Consider the following 18,708-nt stretch of genomic DNA (forward strand, 5'->3'; position numbering starts at 1 on the left):
CACATGGGAAGACTGTGGCAGAAGAGGGAACTGCATCCAGATCTCCTCAGTCCTGTTATGACCCTGAAGACCCCTCAGTGCCAACTGGCAAAGGGTTCACTCTTCTGTAACAGGAACTCCCAAAAGGCCTGACAAACTCACTATAGTCAACACGTTGCTTTTGTAATAGTTAACCAAGATGGTCATGTAAGGTATCTAATAAAAGCTTAAGTCATACCGAGCCTCATAATTATTGTGAGATGTATGCATGGATAGTTAAGGAGTTGTGTGTACGTACAGCAAATATATTTTAAAGTCTGTGCTCAGGGCAGAGCTGATGAAGAGATTTTGGATCAGACAAAAATGTTGATTCACATGGCTCCCTGTTGGCCAGGTAGATTAAGCTTTGTAGGCCAATACAATGGAAGTCCTATTTACATCTGAGTCAACAGGGGATAGAAAGTCAACAAGAGACAAGACACTGGTCTTGCTGACTCCAGAGACAAAACCCATGAATTTTGGGGGTATAAGAAAAAGGCACCAGAACACTCTTATCCTTCACTGAGGAAGCAAAACTTAATGGAAAAATGACCAGTATTTAGAAAGACAGAGTGAAAGAGATCCTTCTTTTTATATAATATTTCCACCCCCCCAAAATATTGAGCTACTGTAATATTTGGCAAGAGTAAAGTTTCAGTTTGGCAGATTAATAGCTTCTCTGGCATGATAATTGATAATCTTCCTAGTTGCTAGAGTCTTGGAACTTGCTGATAAAATTTAAAGTAATTCCAGGGCAGTTTAGTAATCTTATCTGGATTTATGAAGATTTAGTATATAGGTGGTAGATAGAGTTGCTGGTCCCCATTAATGCAACAGGATCTTTGATATAAAGATACTTAATTCTGACCCTCAGAAGCTGATTTTATTGCTGTACAGGGAATGGGGACAGAGCCCAGTTCTGTCCCCTTGTTCCTCCGCTGAAAAAATCCTTAAGTTTAAAAAAAAATGCCTCTATCAGGAAATGGCTAACCTTGACCTTCAATTTCTGGCAAAGTGAGTGTCAATAATAGAGTAGTATTAAGTCCCTGTTAATGACTGAGCTATTAACGATTTTCATACATAGCCCTTTTGAAAGAAGACTCCTCTCAGATATTTATTTAAATAGAATTATTTTCATTTCTCTACAATCTTTATTTTTGTTTATGTGAGATTATTTAAATAATCTCTAAACTCTAAAAAGATTCAATAGAGTCCTGATCAGCTCCTGGAGTTAAAGAAAACAACTTTGATTGAGGAAAGTATTTCAGTGGTAATTTCCCCAACCTGGATTAAAAAGGAATCTGTCATGACTAATCGTAGCTCCTGAAATGAGTGGATACTAAACCCTCAAATAACATTTTACTAACAGATCCTGAGCTGGTGTAAATCAGCATAGTTTCATTTACTTTGTTGGTGGAAATTGGTGTAGTTTAACAGAGGTTTTGGCACAGTGTTTCTTATCAACACTCCTGTGTCAGAGACCCATATTACATCATGTACCTCTGCCACCTGTAAAATTAACATCATTAGCACAGACTGACCTCAGGTTAGTAGCCACCTTCCTTCATTTTTTGCAACCTCACCACTAGGAAAGAGTGCAATAACATATCGAATGAGACAATATATGTTGTAAAGCTGGATAAGCTAATAGTAGCCTTTGATGATCCTGGTGGTGCTGGTCTGGCAAAGTATTCAGAGACATTGCCTTTTAATGATGGACAAGAATTCTAATTTTCTCTCCCTGTTAAATGGGGTGGATATTAGATATGAAAATAAAAATGGCACCTGGAAATCTTGTGCTATGCTTTATCCATTTAAACTCTTATCTCTCAATTTTCAATTACATTATTTCGTTTGATACAGCGTCAGACTATTCTGAACTGTGCAGTAAAAATGCTCACCATGTCCTGGATTCTGTGACAGTAACATCAATCAAGGACTGTTCAGCTGATCACCAACCAAGTGCACAAATTGCGATTGGCCTTAATTTTTACTGATATTCTGGTATTGTCATGGATGGTCATCAAGAAGTAATTGCAGCTTGCTTTGAAATTAATTTGCTTGTCAGAATATGCTGCTGATACCCAGTAAAGAGTAATGATCAGTCTCACCATTTAGAAGTGTTATAGCCATTCAACTCCTTTCTCTATGTCATTATTTACCTGAGGTATTTTCTTTGTATTGCTTACAATACAAAACTTCAGTAGCAGTAAAAGAGATGTAATATGGCAATACTAAAATTCTAATTGGCCTTCATTTTGTATGTCTGTGTTTGTAAACCTGAAGCTAATCTACACACAAGGAAAATTGTTCCTTTATGCCTCAAGCCCCATTAGTAGTTCTGGAATAGTGCTTGTCAGAAACAGCAAGGTGTATGTTCAAATCTGAGCACATTAACCAAAAGTCTTGTTCCACTGTATAACAATGTGTTTTCTACAAATTCTCTTGATGGGGAAAGTAAATTACTTTCTCTTATTTGTCTTCTCTCTATTTCTCACCCCTTTAAGGTCAAATTAGTTGTTTATCTGGATTAAATGTAACACAATCACTGAATTTAGTTATTACTTAAGTAAGTCGGATTTCAAAAGGGATAAACATAGAATTCAAACCAGTAGAGGCCGGCTACATTTCATAGACTTTGGCATAGGGGAGGAAGTGCATGTTTTGATGATTGTTAGTTTTGAAATTGTTGCATAAAACTAAATACTAAGGTATGATAAATATAAGAAATAGTGATCTATTACTTAGCTATGCTGTAAAGTACATAGCTTGTGTTAATGGGCATCTTTCCCCTAATTACATCTTGCATACAATTCATAGATTTAAAGACCAGAAAGGACAAATGAATCATCAAGTCTGACCTCAGGTATAAAACAAGCTACAGAATTTCACCTACTTACCCCTGTATTGAGCCCAGTAAGTTGTTTGACTAAGGCATGAATCAATTCTGAAGCACTTAGAGGAGAGGAGAGTGATAAGGAACAGTCAGCATGGATTCACCAAGGGCAATTCATGCCTGACTAACCTAATTGCCTTCTATGACGAGATAATTGGCTCTGTGGATGAGGGAAAAGCAGTGGATGTGTTATTCCTTGACTTTAGCAAAGCTTTTGATACGGTCTCCCACAGTATTCTTGCCGGCAAGGTAAAGACGTATAGGCTGGATGAATGGACTATAAGGTGGATAGAAAGCTGGCTAGATCATCGGGCTCAGATAGTGATCAATGGCTCCATGTCTAGTTGGCAGCCGGTATCAAGCGGAGTGCCCCAAGGGTCGGTCCTGGGGCTGGTTTTGTTCAATACCTTCATTAATGATCTGGAGGATGGTGTGGATTGCACCCTCAGCAAGTTTGCAGGTGACACTAAACTGGGAGGAGTGTTAGAAATGCTGGAGGGTAGGGATAGGATACAGAGGTACCTTGACAAATTAGAGGATTGGGCCAAAAGAAATCTGATGAGGTTCAACAAGGACAAGTGCAGAGTCCTGCACTTAGGATGAAAGAATCCCATGCCTTGTTACAGACTAGGGACCGAATGGCTAGGCAGCAGTTCTGCAGAAAAGGACCTAGGGGTTACAATGGAGGAGAAGCTGGATATGAGTCAACAACGTTCCTTTGTTGCCAAGAAGGCTAATGGCATTTTGGGCTGTATAAGTAGGGGCATTGCCAGAAGATTGAGGGACATGATCATTCCTCTCTATTCAACAATGGTGAGGCTTCATCTGGAGTACTGTGTCCAGTTTTGGGCCCCACACTACAAGAAGGATGCGGAAAAATTGGAGAGAGTCCAGCGGAGGACAACAAAAATGATTATGGGGCTGGAGCACATGACTTATGAGGAGAGGCTGAGGGAACTGGGATTGTTTAGTTTGCAGAAGAGAAGAATGAGGGGGAATTTGATAGTTGCTTTCAACTACCTGAAAGGGGGTTCCAAAGAGAATGGATCTAGACCAGGGGTCGGCAACCGGTGGCTCACGGCTCGCCAGGGTAAGCACCCTGGCGAGCCAGCCCAGTTTGTTTATCTGCCGCGTCGGCAAGTTCGGCTGATCGCGGCTCCCACTGGCCACGATTCGCGGTCCCAGGCCAACGCAGGAGGCAGGAAGCCGCGGCCAGAACATCCCTAGAACATTACCTAGAATTTGAGATGATATTGAGTAATTGACAGCAGGTCCACCATGGCTGGTCACTTCCCCACTGGGGAGTATGGTGTCAGGAAAAAATCTCTCATGATAGCTTCAGAGAGATGCTGCAAAGTACAGTCTCTTAATTATAAAAAGACTAGATAACTTTTACAAAATATATAGCTCATAGTGACCCCTCCCAGGTCATCACCTCTCCTAACTTCAATAACAAACAGTGCTAACAATCTTAGGCCTGGTCTACACTAGGGTGGGGGGTCGAACTAAGGTACGTGACTTCAGCTACACGAATAGCGTAGCTGAAGTCGAACTACCTTAGTTCGAACTTCTTACCTGTCCAGACACCGCGGGATCGAAGTCCGCGTCTCCCCCGTCGACTCCGCCACTGCCGTTCGCGATGGTGGAGTTCCGGAGTCGACGGGAGCGCGTTCGGAGTTCGAACTATTGCATCTTGATTAGACACAATAGTTCAAACTCCGAGAAGTCGAACGCTACCCGTTGACCCGGCGGTAAGTATGGACGTACCCTTAGTCATAATGAGCTTCTATATCAAAGATGCCCAAATTCAAGGTCTTAATCCACTTATTTTCTTTCAGTCTCAATCTGTTAACTCTTTTCTCCTCTCCTTGCATTCTGATTAGCAGAAACTGAAAGCCTGCAGCTAGTTTTGACCTCGCCTCCAGAAACCCTGCTTTCTCAAATTAACCCATAACTATGTGGTGGCTGATTTATGCTGGCTGAATGCAAACAATATGGTTGCAATTAGCTTGATCAAAATCTGGGCTACACAGTTCCCCCTCAAATCCAGGGCAACACTGGTATAAAATGGCTTGCAATGGTTCCCCATCTTATTGCCTTAACTTAGAATATAAATATGCTTGACATCTTTAATATTGGATATTTCTGTGGTAAATAAAGTTTCTTCATTGCTTCTATTTTCACTTCAGCAGATACTCACTTCTCTAAGCTACTGATTCTCAAAAGCAAAATATTAACATTTCTGTATTAGACAAAAATTTATTTTAGGCAGAGCTTTTTCTCATTTAATGTGTACACCTTGAAAAATTCAAATTTAGAGTAAAAATATATGAACAGAAAATCAGTTCTGCAGCATTGTGGACTATTGCACTAGCCTTTCACCTTCAGAGATCTGGATTCCATATTAGAAAATGGAAGATGTAAGAAAGACAAATGATTAAAAAAAACTGGCTTATGTTGCTTTCTTTCCTTCAGCATTAGGTGATGCATCTGATTGTTACTGAAGGGATAGATACTGTGTATATTCATCTCCTTTTTCAATGATTAGCAAACATTGATCCAGTAATTCACAAACATTGCCTGTGAAGATAAAGGCTTCAACTTTTCTTTGAATAGTAAATTGAATTTTTGCCTACATTCCATATTACTTGTTTAGAACTTCATTTATATTACATGATCAAACAGTCCAGAGGTGTTTTGCCTGAATAAAGATTGTGATAGGGTTTGTAGATTGTAGATTTTAATTTATTCAAATAGGTATTTCATTGAAAGAATCATGTCTGAGTTGGTCTCAAATACTTCTTGGTGATGACAAAAAGCATTAAAATGAACACAGGGCAGATCTGACATGTTAGTCTCCCTCAGATGATATCTGAACATCCAGTGAAAAGTAAGAAACAAGCATTGCCCTGAAACCTTACTATATACACAGATGTAGGACAAAGATTATATGGTTGTAAAAAATTGCACAGATTCTTCTACAACAGTGTCCTCTGCATCCTCTGAGGAAAAAGCAGGATTTTCTCTTTGTAGAGGCTTCTAGCAATGAATCTTTTCCTAAGCTCCATTTAGAGGATCCTCCCCAGCAATGCTTTTCTTGCAAATGTGCTTCTGGAGCTTAATTACATTATAGTAATAAATCTAAGGACACATACTGTGCGCTCACTCTCTCGTTACTAGAAATAAAAAGAATGATTTCTGAGGAGTTGGGCTGAAAGCTTTTATAAGCATTTATCTGATGAGAGCAATCAGTGATAGAACTAACAGCTTGCTCTTTAACCCTCATATCTGAGGCTCATTAGATTACCCTGCATCGCATGTCTCATCTGAGCTGGCCTAATGAAACTGTGCCATAAAGTGAACCAAAAAAAAAAAAGTATTACATTTAACCCCCTCCCCACACTTTTGGAAAAAATTAAATGCTGATTTGACTAAGCAAATTAAAATGAATAAAGTAGAAGCTAAAGGAGGTTAACGAAGTTAAAGTTCACTAGCGGCAAAATAAGACTTGTGTGACCTCCAGTTCTTTGGATTGTATTGATTCAAATGAAATGCAACTAATATTTGAGTCCTATCAACATATATTCATTGCTATTGAAACAAATGCAATCCATACCTTTACAGGTCTGAAAGGCTTTTAAGACCTGCTGTGCATTGCTGTAGATGTATAGGAATGAATATGGCATTTAGCATTGCCTCTTTTAAGTATGGATAGCCACTTGTATTGAACACATACCTATTAATCTTATAAAATTTAAGACACAGATTCTCCTCATAATTCCATAAACAGCTGTCTTTGTTGTTCCTGTAACTTTAGGTAACAGCTAGTTACTTCTGCTTGCTATTCGTTTGACATCCTTTGTACTTTTCTTGGGGGATGTGTCGTCATAACTTAAGAAGGCTGGTTTCTGAAGCAAAGTCATTTACGGGCCATGTCTGGCTAACTCCTTAATGACATACTCACCTTGACAAACAAGCTCATTGAATTCTGTGCCGTTTCCCCTGCCGGGTAGATATAAGCTCAGGATGTTCCCTGAAGACAGCTTTGTTTAATGCCAAGTTCTTTTCAGCAATCAGTCTTCATTCATGAATTAATCAAGGAGCACATCCTTGAAATTCTTACTTTCACCAAGACATGGCTTGGTAATTCAGACTCATTTAGGTATTGTCTCCAACTGATGCATGTCGATAACTCATTAATACTAATGAAAATATTAGGGCATAGTTTCCACAAGGTTAAGTAGTTCAGGTAAAAACTGAATACAATATTTCCTTCAAATGCAGCCCATTTTAGGGAAGGAGCTTTTGGTACCAGAACTCTTGAATTACTGCCGCTTAAACTTCTTACCTGCCTGAATCTATTAGAATGTTTTCCATGTACTGTACTCAATCATTTATATTATGATAACACCGAAGACCCCAGTCAGGACTGGGATCCTATTGTGTTAGTCATCCAAATATATAAGTAGAAATGGTCACAGTCCTAAAGAGAGTGGAGGGGAATCCTCATCTGGTCTCTCCTCAGGCACTCTGCAGAGGAAAGGATGTCTAGTTTTGAGTGCTCAGAAAACAAGAATAACTTTAAGGATGCTTGTTCTTTGAAAAATCTGCCCACAGTATTGGGCCTCCAAACTCACACAGCTCTCAGCTCAGCTAATAGGATTTTCAAACCCCACTACTATATAATGGGCCATTGCTCGGATGTGTACAAATACAGAATAAGATAATTCCTGCCCTAAAGAGCTTACAATCTAAATAGACAAGACAGGAAAGAAAGGGATACAACATACAAACAAACAGATGGTTTGCAAATGTCATGTTAGTGTTTTGATTTTTTTTATCTAAATCCTGTGGATAGGGTTTAATGAGGAAGGGATTAACTAAACTAAAAGACAAGAAATGGGAGAAGAAACACTGAAGGGAAAGGATGAGGAGCCAAGGGCAGAAAGCAAGTACAGAGGATGAGTAGTGAGAGTCTGGGGTGGGTGGGGAGGAGAATGTTGAAACAAATAGCCAGTAAGCTCAGGGGAGGGAATGAACAGAATGAAAAATTATAGAAAGCAGCCTGATGACATTCTAATGATATGGTTTCCAATGCTCTTCTTCCTCTTCCTATATATCACAAATCCTCCACACAGATCAGCCAAGACAAATCTGCAATCCTTCCATAGAGCATCTGTGCCGTACTGAGACAATACAACCTTACGAGCACCTGAACTGGTAGTAAAACCTTAAGTGGCAGGTGGGTAAAAAGAGTGATATTAACGCATCATTTCACATGTGTTCCTATCTATGGGGTAGATGATGATCTGTTACCATGTATACGATGACTATGAGGAAACCCTCAAGGTGTAGAGGGGGTACCAGCTGACTGATGGCATCAGTTGTCCTTTGAAAGAACAGAGTAGCTAATCTACCAAGTGCAGTAATGTGTCCTAGAGTAGTAAAGACAGCATAGCTCCTGGGTTTGGCTCACTAGGTTTCCCCTTTAGTATAAGGGTTTTAGATAACTTCAGGGTGAGCCTATATCTGAATATACAGATAATCTGATAGGGCAAGAATGATCCTTTTAAGGCTCTATCTCCTATCCATCTTCAGAGGCATCTTAAGATATATCAAACAGCTGTGAAACCACTAAAGTGTGTCAGCTATGATTCTGCAAGATAGCCGGAAACTAACACATGCCTTATGTAAGAAGGCAATCCTGCAAGCAACACTTCTCTCTCTATCAGATTTAAAGTAATTTAAATCTGGAGACAGGTTTCAGAGTGGTAGTCGTGTTAGTCTGTATCAGCAAAAAGAACGAGGAGTATTTGTGGCACCTTGGAGACTAACAAATTTATCTGAGCATAAGCTTTCATGGGCTAACGCCCACTTCATCAGATAGCCCATGAAAGCTTATGCTCAAATAAATGTGTTAGTCTCTAAGGTGCCACAGGTACTCCTGTTCTTTTTTTTTTTTTTAAATCTGGAGGCTCTGCATTGTCCAAGCACACAGCACTTGCAACTGTGTAACTATAATCAAATATCATGATTCAACGCATTAGCTAGTTGTCTACAATGGTCAGGAAAGAACCACCCCCGCCCGCGCACACACACACCATTCATAATTGCCCAGATGTATTGTAGGATGTTTTTTCACCTTCTTCTGAAGCCTCAGTGTTTGGCCAGAGCTGGGGGTGGGACATCAGCTGGACTGGATCAGGTCTCTGAAGTGGTACAGAGAATCTTTTTTCTTAGATGCCAGAGTGGTTTCTCTTGCTCAGATGCTCAGGGTCAAACTGATCACCAGTTTTGGGATCAGGAAGTAATATTCCCCAGTTCCCGTTTTTTTCTCTTTGTAGCATGGGGTGTGGCTTTGCTGCTAGTATCATAGTATCATTTGGGCTTATCTCAACGAATCAATTTCTTGCCATTGCTGGGACCTTGGGCACTGGTAGCCCTCTGTCTCTCCTGTTCTCTGTCAGTGGCAGTTTAGTCTTCTGAAAACTGAAGTGCTTTGGTTTAACTTAAGTCATGGGGCTCAGTATAGGGGTAATTGGGTGAAATGTAAGGGCTTGTTAGATGTAGGAGCTCAGACTGGATGATCTGGTGATCTCTTCTAGCCCTGAACTCTATGAAAATATGATAAATCCCTTTCAGGATGGCATCATTGACTTGCTGCAGAAATACCCTCACGCCTCTGTCTCTTCTTACCTTCTCTTCGGTCTTCCTGTCCTGGTTTCTACTTTTTTCTTTTCACCCTCTTTCCCCAGTTCCTTTCATTGTGCATTTCTCCTCTCCATGTTCTGTTTCCACAAGAGGATAATCAGCAATCTTCAGAGTGAGCAAAGGTTTCAGTTATTGGAGGGGAGCGTCTTCCTTTCTTCACCCTCACTCCATTTTGCCAACTTAGTCCACCTATTACCCCAGGATCCATCCTTCCAACATGATTTAGTAGGATTTTTACTAGTCTGCAATAAGAGTGCTCATCTAGTGGGTTAAAAGACCTTGACAGTCTTGTTAAAATATACTAATAAACAAGCAATCTGACCCATTACCCCAGATCAAGTCAAACCAAGTACCCCAGTGACATTATGAATGTAACAGAAAATGAATTAGCCTCCTGACATCACCATGTCCCAGACTTCACCCAACACCCATTTCTCTTTGGTAAGGGAGACAAGGCAGGCTTTGCAGGAAGTAGGGTTGCCAACCCTCCAGGATTGTCCTGGAGTCTCCAGGAATTAAAGATTAATATTTAATTAAAGATTATGTCATCTGATGAAACCTCCAGGAATATGTCCAGCCAAAGCTGGCAACCTTGGCAGGGAGCCCTGAAGGGTAACAAACTCAGGCCAAAAGTTCCCAGTGGAAAGTTGCAGAAGCATGGAGAGTCCCATTTAGTTAACTGCTAGAGGCCTATTTGTAACAAAACATTACAATTTATTTCAATCTTAATTAAATGGTTATAATTCATTGTTAGTTTGACCATGTAATTACAGGATACACATAACGATATACATTGTGTGTATTTAACTATTGGGCATAGAAGATCTGAGAATTAAAATGTTGACTCTAAATGGCAAAAACAACCACCACCCAGATTTGCTATTCTGGTGCACATTCCTCTGATCTTTTGTGTGAGAAATTATGAAAAGCAATTTCTTGAATAACTTTTCTGAAGCATAAAACCCTTTATATCTTATGCAAATAATTTCCTTTGTATCATCCATGTAAGCTATTCCTCATGACATAATAGGAGGAAGAGGGGAGTAGGGAGAGATAACCAAGAAGTTTTTTCCATTTATCTAAATATGGGAAAAAAATCAACAATCCCAACTCAAATAAAAACAATTTGAAAAAGTAATAATTTATGCAACTTATATATAAAATCTTAATTGCCTCTTAATTTTATTACTCACATAACACAAACTCATCACCTTCATTAACAACAATAACAAAGGATGAATAACATTTGTATTAGAAGAAAGAGTTGGAGGAAAAACTCAGTGAGTGCAATAGTCTTCAAACTGTGATGCTAAGCCACAGATCAGATCTTTTTCCTGTGCTATAAAGGCTTGAGCCAAAGCCCATTCGATTTAGAGAGACCCACCTTGAAAAAAGATTCATTAAAAGGAAAAAAAACCCCAAAACATTCTACTGTAATTGCAATACATCAAGGGAGAGATTTGCAACCATATTGGCCTACTTCTGCTCTCACTGAAATGAATGGCAAAGCTCAATTTGATTTCAGTGGTTGCAGAGTTAGGATGACACAAAGTACTTTTAAAAGTCCAAACCTAAAAATGCATGCCACACCTTACTTTGGGCACCCTAATTTCACATTTAGATATAGGAAGTAGTATGTAGTGGGGTCCCTCAGCAGTCCGTACAAGGTTCAGTACTACTCAATATTTTCATTAATGACTTGGACAATGGAACAGAGAGTATGTTTAGAATGTTTGTAGATGCTGCCAAGCTGGGAGGCGTTGAAAGCACTTTGGAGGACAGGATTAGAATCCAAAAGGACTTTGATAAATTGGAGAATTGGTCTGAAATCAACATGATTAAAGTCAGTATAGAAAAATGCAAAGTTCTACACTTAAGAAGAAAAAATCAAATGCAAAAACAAAAGGGGAATAACTGGCTAGGCAGCAGTATTGCTGGAAAGGATCTGGGAGTTATAGTGGATCACAAATTGAACACAAGCCAACAATGTGATACAGTTGCAAGAAAGACTAATATTTTAGGGGGTTGTCACAGGGGTCTCTACTCACTGGTAGGATGCCTCCTCTTGAATGTGTCTGGGGAACAGCTCTGCCCTGTCTGATGCCCCGTTCCATATCTCGCTGCTGTGGTGGCCCCTCTCACACTCTAGGTCTCGCTGTGCTTCCTATTCTTGGCTTTGAGTGCTTGTGGCTTGACCCTTTGGCCAGGTCATTATAATTTTCCCCATCTGGGTTATCAAAGTCCCTCTGGAGAAACTGTCTCAGGTAATCCTCTGCCCGGACTGTGCCACTTTCCCAGTAGCTGGTAGGGGAACTAGGGCTCACCCCTTAAACTGAGTTCCAAGACACTGAGGCTATGTACACACCACATCTTAAGTTGGTATAAATTATATTGCTCAGAAGTCTGAATAAGCCACCCCCCCCCAAGCGACATAAGTTACACTGACCTAAGCACTGGTGTGGACAGCAGTATGGAGAGCTTCTCCCACTGACATAGCTACTGCCGCTTGTGGGATTGGAGTAATTATGTCAGTGGGAGAGCTCTCCCATCAGTGTAGAGCATTTGCATTAGCAGCACTCCAGTGGCGCGGCAGCATTGGTGTAAGCTCTGTAGTGTAGCCACAGAACACGGAGTAATGGTCTCAAGTTGCAGTGGGGGAGGTTTAGGTTGGAAATTAGAAAAAACTTTTTCACTCGGAGAGTGGTGAAGCACTGGAATGGGTTACCTAGGGAGGTGGTGGAATCTCCTTCCTTAGATGTTTTTAAGGTCAGGCTTGACAAAGCCCTGGCTGGGATGATTTAATTGGGGATTGGTCCTGCTTTGAGCAGGGGGTTGGACTAGATGACCTCCGGAGGTCCCTTCCAACCCTGATATTCTATGATTCTATGCTGCGCTGCTGTAAGCTCCGTAGTGTAGCCATAGGCTAAGATGGACTCTGTGCAGCCATAATGAGTGTATGGGAATCTTGTCAAACTTCAAGTAATATTCACATTAGATTAATTTATTTAATCTATTTTAGGTAACAATGATGGATAAAATAGAAAATGCCTTAATGTGATACTGTTGCCTGTAAGATATTTTAGACTTTTTGTCGTTATTCTTATATTCCCATCTTTTCACAAAAGAAGCTTTTTTTAATGATCAAACTCCGGCGTTTCCGGGAGCAGTGCAGGGCCAGGGCAGGCAGGGAGCCTGCCTTAGACCTGCTGTGCCACAGGGCTGGCAATCCCACAGGCCGGATCCAAAGCCCTGATGGGCTGGATCCGGCCTGCAGGCCGTAATTTGCCCACCCTGACCTAATGTGTGGTTTGGGGGTTTTGTTTGTTTTTTCTTTCTGATGGTTGCACTAGGTGGATATAACACTTAAAAAAAATAAGTGCAGTGCTATAGTGTGCAATTTCACATGCCTTATGTAAGAAATCATCCCAATGAAGTTACTGAAGTCCATGACTAAAGAGAAGTGTAAGAACTAGGAGAGTTATTCAACTTGAGTTTTAACAAACTGATTTATGGTAATGAAGAGTTTTATAACAACAATTTGGCTTTAAAGGAATTGATTTAGACACTGGCATTAATTAATTAATTCTGAGACTTGTGTTTCTGTCGAATAATGTTTAATTGACTTTAATTAAGCTCACCCTCATTTTACAAGTTAGTAGAGTGTTCTTTGAAAAGAAAGCTTCATCACCAATAAGCGTTTTCAGTGCACATTTTGATTACAACTTTTGGGCTTGATCCTGTGCCCTTGGCCCCTGCAATCAGAGCTTACTCTCACGTGTTCCCACTGGAGTCAATTGTACTATGCACACAAGTGTATGCAGGATCAAGCCCTTACTTTGTTAAGCCACATTAATAATTGTTGCTTGATTCAGACTCTGTAGGTCAGATTTAAAGATGCACAGAAGGGTTTCTCCTCCTCCCCCGCGCTGCCCATTTTTAAATTATCCCCTTCTCTAAGCTGTTCATATAACATTAGCCCAGAAGCTTCTTCCAATAAGTGGAAATAAATAACCCCAGGCTCACCCCTCCCCCCGTTATCATTACAGAAAACAAAAATGTGTACTGTGTTTCATCTAACACTCTCTTTCAAAGTACTTTAAATCTATTGCAGTTTTCGATTCAAAATTTTACGAAACCACAACAGAAAATTCGCTAATTGCATGGTATGCTATTCTCAAGGATGCGAGAATTATTAAGAATAAATTGGATCACATTTTGTTTCTCTGCTCAGTTGGAATTCTCATGGGGTTCATTAGCAGATAGCTATAGAAAACAGGCATCCTGGTGAATGTACTGGAGAATATCATTTTCCTTAATTATTCAGTAACGAGCCTACACAGGTTGGTCTTGAGGCAAAAGGAATTAGATTTACAAAGCTATACATCACAATAAATTAGTTCACTTGCTTTCAGTCCTGTGTATGTCCCAGTGCTGCTCCTTGTATTATCCATAAAATGTTTATATTCTGCATCACTAAGCAATATGTCGTTTTAGCCTTTCTAACACTGTATGGTGTCTTACAATTTTTACACATACTCCAAGAACTGAGTGCACACAAGCAAAAAAAAAAAAAAAGTGACTCATGTTACAGGTACCAAAGTTGTCTCTATTCAGCCCTAATTCTTACGAGTAGGGAGGAACTGCTTGAAAATATTCGAGTAAAGATAAGGCCCTAATCCTAGCTATCCTTTATTTATCTCCATACTACTTCCACTGAGGCCTCACCAGTGCTGGGTAGAATGGATCAATTACCTCCTGAGTCCTACATAGGACATTCCTGTTAACACACCTGGGGTGGGGTGTTAAACTCCTCTCCCCTCCCCCCCCCGCCACATCAGCCCTGAAAGAATTAAGGTGGCACAGACAGGGCCAATTAACTTTATAGGCCACACCTGGTGGAGAGTCTGGCTTGACTGAAAATGACCAATGGTTGATGACGCCCAGCTTGGGGGAGAAGCTGGTTAAGTATAAAGCCAGGAAATTTGCAGCAGAAGGGTATTGCAGCATGGAAGTCGGCAGTTCCTCTGGGCTTAGAGAGGGGAAAAAGAGGAAACCCGAGGAGAGAGAGAGAAGTCCTGGGATCCTGGCCGTCAGGGAAGAATTTATGCAGAATGGCAGAGAAAACCTGTGTGAGACAAAATAGAAAGCAACCCAGGGAAAGAGGCGTGAGGTTAGAGATTGTACTACCCTTCAAATTAAATATACAGGTAGACCTCACATCAAAAAAATTAAACATTGCAGTATGTCACACTAATGTATAGAACTAATTTTTTACCCTCTGCAATATATTATGGTAAATACCTGATAAAAATAGTTGCATTCACAAATAGAATATGACTTGTTTTCTCTCAGTAAGCTGTTAACTGCTGAAACCATTAATAAAATCTTGTATAGTTGTTTGGCATTTCTTTCCTACAACTTTTTGCATTTCTCTCCTCTTCAGCCAATGGCAAGGCTTGTGGGTTCTTATGTTTTCAAGCTGCCTTTTGGCTGATTGCTCGTTGTTCTCTCAAGAACCATGTTAATTAGTTATTTTTGCTTAAAGGTCTACTCTGTTTCAGGATTGAAAATGCAACCTTTAAAAGGGATACTGTCTAACATTAATTTTTAAAAGATCAACTATCTAGATCAACTAGAATGCCCTTTAATTAGTATGTTCTGAAATGTATTAAGTACTGTTCATGATTCCATAGTTTAATGTTGGTTAGGTTTTACACAAAGCAGAGATTCAACAACTTTATTACATACAGCAGTGGTCCCCAACGCAGTGCCCGTGGGTGCCATGGCACCCGCCAGGGCATTTATGTGCACCCACCTAATGCTCAGCAGGAGAGAGAAGCCGCGGCCCATGCCTGCCGGGGATAGAGAACTCCGGGGCTGCAGTCTGTGGGCACTGGTGCTCTCTGTCCCCGGCAGGTGTGGGGCCTGCCTAGTGCCCAACAGGGCAGAGAAGCCAGGGCCCCACGCCTGCTGGAGACAGAGTACTCCGGGGCTGCAGGCTCCGGTGTTCTCTGTCCTCATGACTTCTTTCCAGCTTCTCTCTCTGCTGCCCAGAACTGCCACCAAAAAAAAAAATTAAAAAAATATGCTCCGACTGCCGTCCCAAGAATGGACAGAATGCCACCCCGTAGCATGTGTTGCCCCAGGCATGTGCTTGCTTCACTGGTGCCTGGAGCTGGCCCTGTATGTGAGTATTCTTCTGCTGCACTGATGCTGCTGTTTTCTTGTGCTTTGCGATTTATTATTTTTTTAATATTTTGCCCCAAAATGAGTGGTTCAAATAAAAGACAACATACATATTTCAACAGAGAGTGGGAAGAATCCAATTGTTTTATTGAAAATAAAGGGAAATGTGTTTGCTTATTGTGCGGGGGTTCTGTTGCAGTGCCGAAAAAACATAATGTCGAACGCCATTTCCAAACTAATCACGGCTCTTTTGACATTAGCCATCCACTTAAATCTGAGTTGAGAAAGGTTTGATTTGAGTTAATTAATTTTCTTCTATCTGCCCAGCAATCTGTTTTCACTAGACAAGTGGTAAAGTCTAAAGGTGCTACTATTGCTTCCTTTAAAATTGCTTATCTGCTCGCAAAGAAGAAAAAACCCTTTCAAGATGGTGAATTGTTGAAGGAAGCATTTTTGACTTGTGCTGATTGCCTGTTTCAAGGATTTCCTAACAAGGGTGAGATTTTGTTGGCAATATAAGACTTGCAGTTATCGGACAACACAGTTACGAGGAGGATACATGCAATTTCAAGCAACATGCAAACTCAGCTAAAGCATGACTTGGAAATATGTGACTGGTTTTCACTGCAATTCGATGAGTCGACAGATATATCGGATACAGCACAGTTGGCAGTTATGGTGAGGATGGTATTTAGTGACTTCACCATAAAAGAAGAGTTACTAAAAGTATTGCCTATGAAAGGGCGAACAAAGGGTGAGGACATCTATAATTTATTCAAATCATACGCAACATCAATTAGTATGCCACTACACAAGGTGTCTGCGATCACCACTGATGGAGCACCAGCAATGATGGGCAGTGCCAATGGATTCATTGCACTCTGTAAGAAGAATGAATCCTTTCCGAACTTTGTGTCTTATCATTGCATTATCCACCAAGAAGCTTTGTGCGTCAAAGTTCTTTCTTTTCAACACGTCATGAATGTCGTTATTAAAATTAACTCTATTCAAGCAAAACCTTTGCAACACCGACTTTTTAAGGCCCTGTTGGAAGATGTTGATGATAAACAATCTGATCTTATCTTGCACACAGAAGTACGATGGCTGAGCAAAGGTAAAGTTCTTGCATGTTGTTTTTTTAAGCCTAATTGAAGAGATCAAAGAATTTCTGAAGTCCACAAATCAGAACTTTGAGCAACTAGAAGACTCCAGCTGGTTAATGGACTTGGCTTTTCTTGCCGACATCAAATTGAACATTTTAAATCTTGAGCTCCAGGGAAAAGACAAACGTGGTTCAAATGACTGGTTTTGTAAAATCATTCAAAGCAAAACTGATCTTGTGGATGTCACATGAAGACAAAGACGAAGTCTCTCGTACATTTCCCAAGTATGAAGAAAATGGTATGTGACAGTGATTTTAATCCATCACCATTTGTTATCCACATTCAAACACTTCTGGAACAACTTGAAAAGAGATTTCAACAGTTGACCATCATTGAGCCTGTAATTGCCTTTCTTGTGAATCCTTTCACTTGCCAAATAGAGGTAACAGAAATGGCTACATCAATTGCGAGTCTCATTCAAGTAAGAACAGAAGACGTGGAACTGGAGATTTTGGACCTTCAAAATGATATTGTTCTAAAATCCTGTGCAACAGATGAAAACTTTTGGAATCTGGTTGACTGAAAAAAGTTTCCTGCCTTAAAAAATGTAGCATACAAAATAAAATCTTATTTTGGTTCCACTTACCTATGCGAAGTTCTGTTTTCAATAATGAACATCATGAAATCAAAATACAGATCTCGGCTTACAGATGCCCATCTTGACAATTGCTTACAAACGGGAATATCATACTACTCTCCCAACTACAAAAAATTGGCTGAAGAAATGCAGTGCCAAAAATCACACTGACTTTTTATTAGAAAAAACACGTGAATTAATGATACCTATTTTCCATTAAGTGCAGATGAGCGCATATGATTAACTTGTGTTTAACTTTTTTCTTGTTTATTGAAATTCAGATACAAGTGACAATACAAAGAATATTTTTAATTAACCATAACTGGCTACCTATGTTAAAGTAAGAATAATAAATATATTTGGACCAGCAGTTCAACAATGTTTTACTTCTTTAAAATAAATAAGATGAAAACTGTTCATGATATTTATTTTGTAAAAACTCCTTAATTTTTCTTACAGGTAGATAAAGAGCAAATTCACATGGTAAGGTGAAAGAGTAATTGCCGAATAATTTAATTAATACCTTTTACATGTAAAATTGCCTTTTTTATCCTATGGATTCATATATTATGTAATATTAAATATGATTTTCGTATTTAATGTACAAATACAAAATAAGCCTTGAAAAATTGTCGGCGCCCACCACACTCTTCTGAAAACATGTGTGCTAAGGGCCACAAAAAGGTTGGGGACCACTGACATACAGTATAAGGAATACAATATATCCTCCCCCAAATGATAGACTCTTCTGAGAATTTATATGTACAGTGAAATAAGTGTATTTCTGATGCTCGGTTTGTAGGATCTTTTGGGAGGAGCTGAGAGCAAGAAAAACAAACATTTTCAGGCCAATTGGTCATTCCCCTTTTTTTTCTGTGCACACTGTGCAGCTGTTAGTGGTAAAACACTTATTATAGGACCAAGGGAAAGACATACACCATCAAGAAAATAGTTAAACTAATTGTACACACACTACCGTGAAATATATTTTAAAAAGAAGAAGAGAGAAACCACTTTCTCCAACATTGCTTATTCTGATCTTTGGGATTACTTGTTACAATAGGAGGTGTATGTTGAGATGGGAAATGTTATTTTTAAGCCAAATGTTTCATTTTCAATTGTATTTTCTAATGTGCCTTTAACAGCCTGAACAAAAT

The 18,708-nt window shown here is 39.8% G+C and overlaps 1 long non-coding RNA gene across 6 annotated transcripts in view; it reads left to right on the forward strand.

The window, feature by feature from the left end:
* LOC123370776 overlaps positions 1 to 18,708 on the forward strand; it is a 101,949-nt gene that overhangs the window by 40,219 nt on the left and 43,022 nt on the right. For 2 of the 6 annotated variants that reach the window (XR_006579538.1, XR_006579537.1), the window contains exon 2: positions 8,053 to 8,156. The exons of the other annotated variants lie outside the window; for them this stretch is intronic. This is a non-coding gene — a long non-coding RNA (uncharacterized LOC123370776). The remainder of the gene's footprint in view (positions 1 to 8,052; positions 8,157 to 18,708) is intronic. 6 annotated transcript variants of the gene reach the window in all.

The sequence above is a fragment of the Mauremys mutica genome, chromosome 5 (assembly GCF_020497125.1).
Source record: "Mauremys mutica isolate MM-2020 ecotype Southern chromosome 5, ASM2049712v1, whole genome shotgun sequence".
NCBI lineage: Eukaryota > Metazoa > Chordata > Testudines > Geoemydidae > Mauremys > Mauremys mutica.